Here is a 13,187-nt window from a genome sequence, read left to right as displayed (position 1 = left end):
TGTGATATGTTTATTGTGTTGTTTGGCTATGTAAGTGTCTGCGATATGACTTTATTTACTTTAGTATTTTAATATTCTATTAGTAGTTCCCTTCTTTGTGTCGATGTCATGGTGGCCATATATTATGACTCGCAGAATTCAGTTTCTGTTGAGCCGTTCATATTTGACCACACAGCTTACACTATTTTTCATGGTTTCGCCATATAAAATTTTATCCTGAACATGGCTCGAATACAAAAAGAGCTTGACACTTCATGTTCCTATTTTATCCATAATTTTCTTTATAACCGTGTCTCATTTTCAGTTCTTTACAATCTATGATCAAATGTTTCTTGGAGTATACTCCACGTTTACATAACGGGCCATCTTAGCTAGCCATGGTTCCGATATGATAATCCTGTAGATAGGGTTATCACATCGGAACCTTGGCTAGCGAAGATGATAAAGGGCATACTGATATTCTAATTAGGATATGCCATCAAAAGGCTTCTACCACTGTGATCAACACGTCACGATGGCAACGCCTTGGGCACCGCGCTTTCAGGAAATCAACTCCATGATGCAATTTGTTTGCTTAGGGGCCTCGCTCATCGCTTGCTGTCTTGGGCCCCGCATGCAGGTATTTATAAATAAGAACCTGCATGGTCGTGTATCTGACTACTCACCAAGTTTTTCCATACTTTTCCAAAGTTACTTTTAAGTTTGTTTTCTGTTTTAAAATGTGTGTGTTCGTGTGTGTGTGTGTGTGTGCTATTTGGATTTTTAAAAATATTTCAGTCACATTGCTACGATGTCTGCAGTGTGGCATAATAATTCCAAAAATGAAGTACAGTAAGTTTATATACCACTCACGAGAACGAAACAAAACAACAACAACAACAACAACAAAAACCAAATTAGCCCGCCCCCCCCCCCCCCCCCGCAACAAAACAAACCAAATACACAAAACACATAAACAGCTACAAAACAATACGGATGTTTAATTTTTCAAATCACATAAATATTAACATAGGTACATCAACAATAAATGGGTATATATAAAAACGATCAAAGGGGCAGTCGAAACAAGTTAGTGGACATAATGCGTTATGTAAACAAATACGTGTGGATTGACTCATAAGTAGGTTTCAAATAATTAACAGATGCCACTGAATTTCTACAATTGATCATTTGTCATTATCAACGGCACCAAAAGTTTCCAGTCACAAAAACATAATAATATCAGGCATGTATGTAGACTGATACACAGGGCTATGGTCTTAAAATTGACCGGATGAATACAATGAAAAGAACCCGACAAACTTATGACTGCAGTGTTAGTGTTTGAGACGATAATTACAGTATTTACCAAGCAATTTTTTCGATTTCAGTTTAACCGTAATTCCAGTAAGTTGTACGTAAGTTGCCGTTAGTATTCATTCGGTTAGTCTTGGTTTTAATCTTGGACCGATTGGTAAATTTAGAACAATCTCTATACTACGCTGTGAATAATATACTCGTTTTTAATGTATAAATAAAGACCTAATAAATAAGTGAGAGATGGTTCAACGGAGAGCTGCTAGATTTGTTTTTTTTTAATAATAAATATATTATTTTTATCTCATCGCCGCTACGGTAGCTGGATTGGTCTGAGTATGAAGGGACGAAAACGTACGCTGATACTTTTTTTTGAAAAAAAAACTTATTTTTGCCCTTCTTAACTTTACTCTTCTGACTGACCTATCACTTTCGTCTTTATTTTATCTTTGACGAAGCACCATCTGTTGGTTAATCGTCAAGTGTGACTGCGTCAACATATTGATAAATAGAGACATAGATAGTCGTAACTTATCTTTCCGTCCAAGGTGAAATCCATGATTATGTTGTAGAGATGAAAGCTTAAACTATTTGTAACAACGGCTCGTTGGTCTAGGGGTATGATTCTCGTTTTGGGTACGAGAGGTCCCGGGTTCAAATCCCGGACGAGCCCTCTATATTTTTATTATTTTGTTTCGTTTATCATTTTTGTAACAACCATTATTTATTTTATGTCTTTGTATGTTTAAGCAATGTTCAGCTTTTCATGCACGGGATTTTATATTTCCTGTTGCAAGAAGTAGTCGCCTATTTATCACTTCTGGATACTTATATAAACGATAGCAAAATAAACACAATCTTCTAGTTTTATTTGATTGAACGAACAATTAATTAAATAATTAATGAATAACTTCAGTAAAAATTTCGTAAGCCCAGTGTTGGTATATTAAACGGGTCCACGTGCATATTAATTTCATATAAACTGGAAAACAGAAAGAAAACCAAATATATGGAATTGTTTTAAAGCAAAAAGGTTTATAAATTTTCTCGAAGTCGATGAACCCCCCTGGTTTACCACTTCCAAAGAGTTTTACGTAACTATATATTGATTTTGTCTTTAAATATTTCTCGAGGAATTTATACAATTATGCTCAAATGAATTTTGATTAACAAGGAGCAGAATAAAGTGAAGTATCGTCATTTCAAGGTTTGTGTAATCAAAATTTAAAAATTGTACAGATAACGCAGCAAACATGACATGTGTGAGTATAGGGTAGAAGTTGTATAGTATCGACTATTTCAGTAATGGGTTTAATTTTTTACCAATTTGATTACACATACCATTAAATAGCGATTATGCACTTTATTTGGATGCTTGTACATTCGTATTCGTGGCTTTGGAAGGTTCTGTAACTTTGGGGTTGGTCTGTTCGAGACACAGGGGCTCTTTACAAATTAAGAATATTAGTCAATGGACAGAAGGCTGGTGGTCAATATCTGTAACAAAATAATTCAAGGGAAGCCTCGACTCCTCGTCCCTCTCAACAGACCTCGTTCAATTTATGACATATTGGGGAAAATTCGACACCTGTAGGCCAAATTCGAATACCGGTTAAGTAGCTGGGCAATCTATCGAAACACCCCAAACCTTCGAAATATCCCAAACCATTCCATACCCTCGAATCCCCCCAAACCCTATCGTTACATTGATAAAAAATTGAAATAAAAATACTTCTTTATTTACGTGCCGGATCACTGCCATCTCACCTCTGTCTGCGTGGGTTCGAGTTCAAGGCTCGGCTAGCGTGGGTACGTGGGAAAGCCTGCCAGTAGCTTCTCGTGGGTCGGTGGTTCATCCCTGGGTTTTCCAGGGTTCTTCCTCCACCAGTTATACGGGCCGCCATGTATACCCTATCTTGTGCTGAAAAATGGTGTTAAACCCTAGAACAACAACAATAACAACTTCTTTATTTATATAATTTACTGGAATTTTCTGAAAAAACCTTCGAAGTTCTTTGCAACAAATTTACACAGAAGTACAAATATGGATTTAAACGTAGAAAAAAAACTTTAAAGTAAAAGAGAATAAAACTACCACTAATCTAGTACAAACAAACAAGAGAATGTCTTCTTTCTTAGTGTCTTTATGTGTAGGAGGGGGAATTAAAGTGTGTGTGTGTGTGTGTGTGTGTGTGTGTGTTATTTGGACTTTTAAAAAAATATTTCAGTCTCATCGCTACATGTAGCATGATGTCCCACCCAGTCACATTATCCTGACACCAGGCCGACCAGTCCTAACACTAACCTCTTGTTGTTGCTGTTTTGTTTCTTTCTAGTGAGTGGTATATGAACTTGCTGTACTTCATTTTTGTATGGAACACCAGAGCTGTCTTAAGATGAGAATATTTATTATATGCTGTGCTTTTGTACTTATATGATGTGCAAACTTCTTTATATGCTGTGCTTTTGTACTTATCTGATGTGCAAACTTCTTTATATGCTGTGCTTTTGTACTTATATGATGTGCAAACTTCTTTATATGCTGTGGATTTGTACTTATATGATGTGCAAACTTCTTTATATGCTGTGCTTTTGTACTTATGTGATGTGCAAACTTCATTATATGCTGTGCTTTTGTACTTATATGATGTGCAAACTTCTTTATATGCTGTGCTTTTGTACTTCTATGATGTGCAAACTTCATTATATGCTGTGCTTTTGTACTTATATGATGTGCAAACTTCTTTATATGCTGTGCTTTTGTACTTATATGATGTTACCTCCCCATCCAATTAACGAACTTGATATTTATTTTCCTATTGATGACAAGTAAATAAAACAAATTGTCAAAATTGATCTTGAAGAGAGCATTGTTATTGAATGTATTGCTATTGAACTGTTATTGAACTTAAACTTAACTGATACTATAAACAGAAATTTTTTTTTACTGTGGTATAAAGCTATGTAATTTCTACAATTATATATATATATATATATATATATATATATATATATATATATATATATATATATATATATATATATATATATATCAAACTGAGGCTCACATTAATATGTGTAGGTATGTGATACACTGAATATGTGATATTACAAAATACTGAATACAAATAATATAGAATTCTTATCATTTCTTCCTCTTGGAATTCTTGATTACATTACATACTCCGTGTCTTCAAGATAAAGCTAAGTACTTTTGTAAAAAAGAACCTCACAACACTATTCAGACAATGTATTTGGAGTGCCTTTCAATCAAACACATCACAATAACAGTCAGCTAATCTTATTTTGGTACAAAATATCACCTATAATCTGTTATGCACAATACAATATAGAACCCCAATATTTAAAGCTAGCTTTCAAACACAGGGAACTGAAATAGAGGCATTCCAGCTGGACAGTTAGCTGGGAGTCTAAAAGCAATTAATTTTGACATGAATGAAATTCACACTTACAAATAACAAGTTGATGACAGATTCATGTTACTTTGATGTTGTATTCTGGCGGCAGCTATCGGCCATCTCATTATAATGAAGTTTCGTATAAAGAAGTTATGACCATATGATGACCATGTGTAAACCGCTTCATCAATCAGTTTCAGGTCAAATCTCCACAGTCCAACCTGCAACGAATCTGAATTCAATGATCAGAAAGATATATTCCTGATGAGGAAAAAAACATACCTCCCCCCCAAAAAAAAAGAGAAATATGATACAAAAAACCCCCAAACAAATCAATTGTGAAATTCGTATTAAAAGATTCTCCAAGAGTTCCGACATGAAGGAGAACATGCAGTTATACGCAGCTGAAACGACATTAATGTATGAAGTTTGTGATTAAATCATTTATGGCTTGAAAGAGCACGAGAGATTACATGGAAATGAAAAGCCATTCAAGTGTGAAGTTTGTGACACCGTTCAGCCACAGGTCCACAGTGATAATCCATATGAGGGTACGTACTAGAGTGAAACCATTCAAGTGTGAAGTATGTACTAACATGTTTTGTAGGAGTTCAGACTTGAATGCCCACATGATGATACATATTGGAGAAAACAAAATTCATTTGTGAAGTTTGTGATAAACCTTTTAGAGATAATGCCATAGTCACTGGAATAGCAGTGCTCATTTATTTGGAATTATAGTAAATTCAGACAAAGACTTATTTGGATAATATTAGTGGGATAAATCAAGAGACTGGTAGTACATAGCTACACTATAGGACACTGGCACATTATTATATTCGAGACAACAGGCACATCAACGCATTCAGTATTTGAACTTATTTGGAATACCACTGAAATTCAACTGAAACTTTATACATTTGGACTTGTGATAAACTTTTAGGGTTATTGGGGATTTAATTCACAACAAAATTAATTTAATGTTTAATATTTATGTTGTATTTTAGGGAAACAATTTATTTGTTGAATTTTACCAAATTTGTTGGTTTGGCTCATTTCTGTTTCTTAGTTTAAGGACATAGAGTTGTAACATTATATTCATAGTAATTATGCTAGGGTTCATTGTATTTGCCGAAGATTTATATTACTTCCAAATGCAATACCTGTTTCAATATAACAAAAGTGTAATCTGACTTGAAATATTCAAGTCACAGAATCAATGATACAGGAACAACGGACAAAAGGATGGACAGATTACCTGGTCGCTTTTTTATTCTTAAAGAACGCATATGTGGTCACGAAATATAATCAGAAGAGAAACATTTCAGGTTCAATTTTATTTATTTATTTCACGGTTTTATGTATACAATAATAGTGTACAATTGAAGAATATATAAATTTACTTTTGATCGATTGTGAGAGAGAGAGAGAGAGAGAGAGAGAGAGAGAGAGAGAAGTAAATATACAGTGTGTGCGTGAGAGAGAGAGGTGAGATACATATACAGAAAGAGAAAGAGAGAGAGAGAGAGAGAGAGAGAGGGAGATAGAGACAGATATACATATACAGAAAGAGATAAAGAAATGACTGATGTTTTGTTTTGATAAACGTGTTCATATGTAGATAATTATACATTAATACATAATACAATCTGATTCAAATATCCACGTAAAAACAAAAACGATTGATGAATGGGTGAGGGTTTCATGCATATATCAATGGTGAGCAACGAAACTGAAAATTATAAGCACTTACATTCGATTACAAGTGAATGAGAAATGCAAAAGAGAGAAATACAGAGAGAGAGAGAGAGAGAGAGTGAAAGCGGCGGAGGAAGGAAGTAAGATAGGGTTAATATTTGTTTTAAAATATGTTCATATTTTGCTAAACAAACAATTAAAACATGACTAAATCTAACTCAAAAATTCACAGCAAAAAACCCCAAAGAAACTATTGATGGCTAATGGAGGGAAGGTGAAATCGTGATTTAACAATCAGTCATAATGCCCTCTTCTACACCAGTCTGTACATTAATCAATTCTTTGTTAATCAGGTAAAACACAATTGGACGGAATAAATCCGCCCATTTTCATCCTTGTTATCCTTGACCTCCTCATTCCATATACCATTCCCATGGAGTTGGGAGGTGTCAGTTGCTCCACCAAATCGCCTAGAGATAGATAGATAGATAGATAGATAGATAGATAGATAGATAGATAGAAACAAAGATATTAATTTCTTTAACAACTTCTATCAATTTTCGAAAAAAAAATAGTGAACCCACCAAAGTAGTGATATCAACATAGTCCAAAAAGGTACAACATTGCTGCTTCCCATTGACGAAAAGATTGTCAGAGAATATAGTTTCGGCGAAATTTTTAACGCTTCTGCTAGCTAAAGTGTTATGATTTCAAATTTGATGTATGTGTTGCTGCAGAATGTGCAATGATAATAAATTCGATAGTATAATATAAACGACAGTTAAGGATACCTTAGATAACTGACCTTTACGGGAAGTACTGTATAGTCCACTATAACCGATCTTAAATGGAATTAGGAAACTGATAATATCTTTACCTGGTTTGATATCCATTTCCAGACATTTCATCTTTTTATGCTCATTAATAACCACAGCCTTTACGCATCGATTCAGTCTTCTCTCACCTAAAATAAATGCTCGATTCAATGAAAGAAAGGTAACAGATTGTAAAAGTACATTGGACGTACCTATAACAGGTGTTATTCATTTTTGTTTTGCTTTGGATGTTTCAATAGAGAGGAATAACCTAAACATAAATAACTAAACTTGAACGTGTTTATGCATCGTTATTATTACTTCTTCTGTCCATATAAAAAAACAATCCCGTGTTCAAGGAATAAAATCTCCAAGTCCCATAATATAAACAATCCCGTGCTCGAGGAGTAAGTTCCATGTACGTTTGTAATACTTTACAGACCTTATTTAATTAATTGATCGTCGACTCCGCCCTTATAAACACCTAGCAATTAACAATGTCCCGCTAACCAATGCTGTAACTGGCTAGATCGGAAGAGTTACTTAAAATCGTCGCGAGTTTAATGAAAAACGAGATGCTAATAAATAGACGTAGCCATATCTTTCAGGACCGACTATTGATTACTACCCCATCCCTTATAAGGATCAATAGACGGAGGTGTGATTGATTAATTATAGCCCTCTCCCCCCCCCCAACCCTTGTACAAGTACAATTTGAAACGCTTTCTTTCTTTACCATTTATTAAACGAGAAAATAACAGTAATGGATTCTAACCAGATTCCATTCATCAATCAAGCAATTTAAGATAATAACGCAGTCTCGAATTTATTACTTAAGACTGAACAACTTGATTGTATTACTCTAGTTTGAATGAGACTGTAATTTAGTGTATTTTTAGGTGCTCGATGTGTGTATTATTTTCCTTACGAATATCAACGTATAAAGTGTATTTATACTATTTGTAGCTAAATGTACTGGTTCTTACAATTGCAAAAGAACGAGTTCAACCTAGCACAGCTGTCAACTGGCTTAAAAGGATTATCCTCTTCTTTATTTTCATCATTGTTTTCATCTTCTTGAATAAAATATAGGTGACGCACGCTTTGTACTAGTTATATTGTACATTTCTATTGACGTCTCAAATTGTTTCATCAATATTTGGTCACAAAAAAGAGTGCAGAAGCTGATACAATTTGTGAAAGTCTAGTTTTCATAAACGGAAACAATTACGACAATCGTAGATAATTCCATTTTGGACAAGGGTTGAATTTTCTTACCGGGGTTTAACTTCACGGCATCATCAAGTCACATGCATTTATAAAACATGTCCTCCAGATTTTATTTCAACGCGTCATGCTTATGCATACTGTTTAAAGCATGGAACTTACCACTGGAACAGAATGGGTTGTTAAGTTTATCGTAACTATCGGCCGGTGTCAATGGCTTGTTCCCATCGAGTTCCTCCTGTTCTTCATCTTTTTCGTTTCCTGAAAGATATTTTGGAAAATAAAAATGGTAAATGTACATTACCAAAATAACAACAGTTGCAACACCAGCAAATGTAAATGTGTATTTTTATAAGCATATTATCGTAAGAACAAATATCAAGTCTTATGAATTTAGGAATCATGGTCTCGTTCACAATTTATTTAAACACAACGTTTGTGTAGGCTTGGGTAATGGTATTGTTCTCTTCGATTTCCTTTTTTTCTTCATCATTTTTATCCCAACTCAGGAAAATGATCGAGTACATACAGCGAAGGAACATTTGTCCCAACTCAGGAAAATAATCGACTTCATATAGCGAGAATAAGAAAACCGTCAAGCTACTTAGAATCCCAACTTCACAACTTTTCCTGGTTTCAAAATGTCCAGCTATTACAGGGCTATTCAACATCGCAAATCCGCTATTCAAATAATTTGGTAAAACAAGCAAATTCATGAACATTATTAGCACATGAATAAACGTGTGTTTTTATTATTCAGCTAAAATATTCAATCGTGCTAGAATTGTATTTATAAGTTTATGCGTATGTGGTAATTATTTATATATCTGTTATCACCCATGTCAGTATATCCCGTTCTCTTTCGAATGTTTATCAAAACTGCACATACCATTTAAAGAGAAAGGATTGAACAGACGATCATAACTATCAGCTGGTGTCATCGGCGTATGATCTTGACATCCCTTTCCAACTTCATCTTCTGTACTATATTTTGAAACCTAATTATTTCATATACATATATGAAGTCGGTAAGACTTCGAGTTTGAGGCATTGCAGCAAAGTTTCTAGTTCCATCGCAAATTTTACTGAAAATCATACTTTGGTTAGTTATTTCATTTGCAGCTTTCCATGTCGTCTTAGGTTCAGATCAACAATAATACAACCACGATGAACCTGAGACATGAATTAAAGGTAACTTCTATAAAACTGTGTTCGTGTATTTGGTAGATGGAATCTCAAAAATCTGTTTAATACGATCATAGGCCTCTCCGTCTGTCTGTCCATCTCTCACCCTATACCCTCCCCTCTTGTATCTCTCTAACGATAAAGACCACTAAGTAACCGCATAGTTCTTTCAGAGAAAAGATTGTGAAGGACATCATAGACGTCCAATGATCTTAATTGTGTAAGTAAAGCATATACAAATAAACATTCAACAAATCCAATTGCATTAGTAGCAAGCATGATCATTACCGATTATGAGAAGAATATCTTGCACAAATAATACAACTGTTCAGTAAGTAAATGCATATGTTTGTATCTGATTGGTGTTGGTAGCCTACAAAGTAAGCGTCTAAATGTACATTCATTCAGTTATGCAACGTTAGCTCCGTCTTCGGGGTTAGATGCTATACTTATAGTTGTTCACTTATTTGTGTGACAGTATATAGTTCTCATTTTCGTAGCAACGTCTTGATCTCAATGCATGGATTAAGTGCTGGTGTAATAATGGACAAATACATGTGGAAAAGAATGCACTCACTCGATGCAATGTGGCAAAACATGGACAATATGAAGTTTTACTACGAAATCACAAAGATAAGGACAAGAAAAGGGGTATTCCACCTGAAAAACAACGTCTAATTTAAAACATACAAACTATTTGAATAATTCCCGCTCTTTCAAAAGGTCAAAGCAAGCACAGCTGAAGCATGATGACATGGGCGAAAAGGCTGCCTCAATTCGTCGCCTCTTACGATGCACGGGAGGATGCATCTATAAAATTCTATATTCCCGAACCTACATGGTGTAAGTGACAGTAACTAACCTGAAATGATAGTTTCTACCACAGGCTGATAGCCGGGTAGCTCCTCAACATCGATAGTTCCTTGGAATTCCTAGAAATAATCAAAGATCTTAAAGGTTATATATGACAGGTTATATAGTATACGAGCCATGTTTAAAAATAGCTTGTCATCATAAAAAAGCAAACCCAGTGTGAAACATAAGACGTGTAGGAAATTGTTTAACTGTTTCACTTAATACCTAAACTTTACGTATTTCTATATTATCCCGATTGAGATGATCCTCCGTTAAACCCTCTATACATACATACAAACATACTCATTTTGCATGACTCCAAACTGACCTGAATTGATAGTTTCTACCACAGGCCGATAGCCAAGTAGCTCCTCAAGATCGATAGTTCTTTGGTATTCCTAGAAATAATCAAAGATCTTGAATATTATATATGACAGATTATATATATATATATATATATATATATATATATATATATATATATATATATATATATATAGTGACTATAGGTTCTTGAAGCGACAGAGAAATCAAAATAGTAATACTAGAAAATCAACAGACACGCACACACATATTCTCGATATTTATACAGATATCTACGAAACTTACACACATACCTCAAAATATACGCCTGACAACAAGACCTAAACACTTCACACATATGCACTATATGTGTGACAATATCTTCGCTAGGCAAATTTCCTATATGATACCCTATACACATCTTGGCGTTTCGAGCAAATATTTCAGTGCGTCGGGTCTTTGAATTTCATTGGATGCAGTGGCTTGCCGCTGCATCGAACCAAAATAAAGTTGTTTACATTGGAACACTGTTGCTACGTGATCGAAACAAGGGGAGCACACAACTTGATATTTTGTTTCTCAGTTATCCCTCCTGGGGTCGATCCCCAGTATGTGCAAGAGTAATTAATTATCAATCCATTCTTCCGCGACTTTCTGTCGACTCAACAGTCATTTCAGCGAAAGAGTCCATCCAGCGAAACCATATATTTCAGAAAAACATGGCTTGAACATTTGAACACGATACACGCAATAAATGTGACCATCGCAAGACAAATCACGATTCAATTTAGAACACGTGTTTCTAAGACGCCTACGAATGTCACGTGTTCTTATAACCCTTTAATATAAGAAGAGTACACATGAATGAGACTTTGATCTCATTGCCTTTGTCCTCAACATCTCTAGCAAACGTTTTCCTGACACTAACACTTACTTATCAACCCAAGAAGGCTGAGGGGTCGTAGAGAAGATGAGAGTTTCCTAAATGGCATTTACCTGGTATGTTGGTATGTGGAGGCTTTCCTTGTTGAATTCTGATAGAAGCTTGACCAACTTTTCAGAATCAACTTTGCTGAGCAGGTATTGTCCTGTATTAATGTCGTTCCTGAAAAAGACATGAAAATAATCAACATCATAATGACATGTGTGTGAGTATATATGTATGTTGATGTCTCGTCTTTCATGGCAGAAAATTAGTTTTAATGCTTCAAAAGCCAGAAATATATGCCTCTTACAAAACTCAGGATAGTTGTCCAGGACTTCTCTTTACTGATTGTTGTGTCTTCTTCTAGCTGAAACTGGATATATATTTAGAAAATTAAAAGTGTTATGTTTCTGGATTTGACCGAACAATCCTACTTTATATATGTGGTCCGCCCTAATCTAAAATATATGAATTTGTTCTGTTTTACCGTTTCACCTCTTTCCTATTGATCTTTTATATGACATTCTGGTATGGGCATTTCAGAGAGAGAGAGAGAGAGAGAGAGAGAGAGAGAAAGTATAATTGGAGGTAGAGGTGAAGAAATAATACGTGCCATGACCTAATGCAGAAAATTCACAGATAGATGAATAGTTGGATTAACAGACGTGTAGATAGAAGAATATATCAATTTATACAACGTTGCAAAGTCGGGATTGATGCACGTACATGCATATATATGCTTTACCTTCTATCACCAGTGGAATTTTCTGCATGTTGTAACATACAGGTAGACCAACAGTCTACGAAAGATTTGACCTTTTTGTCAGCAATCTCAGTGGCGACTCCTTCATATTCCAAAGAGAGCTGGAAGATATATTATTGGTATAAGCAGCTGCCGCCCGTTGGAATGAGCTACCAAATAACTTTAGACAACAAGCGAAATTGGATTCATGTAGAGCTTTAATTCGATCCTGGAATGGTAAAGGCTGTCAATGTAATAGTCTTAAATAATATTCCACCTCATGCCATGATGACAGCTAATGTTTGTGTTAGCGTTATTCCTTCATCTCTTCTTGTCGTATTTGTTACTCAAGTGCCTTACTGTTACCCCCTTTCCTTTCAAGCCAGGCGTAAGCTGCATCACATCATTTTGTTAATTCTCATTTGAAACTTCTGTATTTATTGTGAATTTAAATTGGGACTAATTCTTTTATATATTTAATCCTAAATTGTGTTGTTTTTTAAAACATTTATACAGCTGCTAAATTCACCATTAGTCACTGAATTTTAAATGCTTTGCCTGCTTATATTTCAATTCATGCAGTGTGTATTTTGTCCAGTTTGTATTCATGTATTATGATGTGTTTGGATGTCTTGCTAATCACGCTTGTTGTAATGCCTCATTTGTTTTACGTAATGTCGGTAAATAGATTGTTGTTTTAAATCATGCCGACGTTAAATACA

The 13,187-nt window shown here is 34.8% G+C and overlaps 1 non-coding gene across 1 annotated transcript; it reads left to right on the top strand.

Moving 5' to 3' along the window:
• The first annotated feature begins 1,897 nt into the window (after positions 1 to 1,897).
• Positions 1,898 to 1,969, top strand: Trnap-ugg (transfer RNA proline (anticodon UGG)). The gene has a single exon. It is a non-coding gene; the product is annotated as a tRNA-Pro (tRNA).
• The last annotated feature ends 11,218 nt before the right edge of the window (positions 1,970 to 13,187 follow it).

Source organism: Sinohyriopsis cumingii, chromosome 3, assembly GCF_028554795.1.
Source record: "Sinohyriopsis cumingii isolate HCF-2022 chromosome 3, ASM2855479v2, whole genome shotgun sequence".
NCBI classification, from domain to species: Eukaryota; Metazoa; Mollusca; class Bivalvia; order Unionida; family Unionidae; genus Sinohyriopsis; species Sinohyriopsis cumingii.
This window is presented reverse-complemented; position numbering and strand designations above follow the sequence as displayed.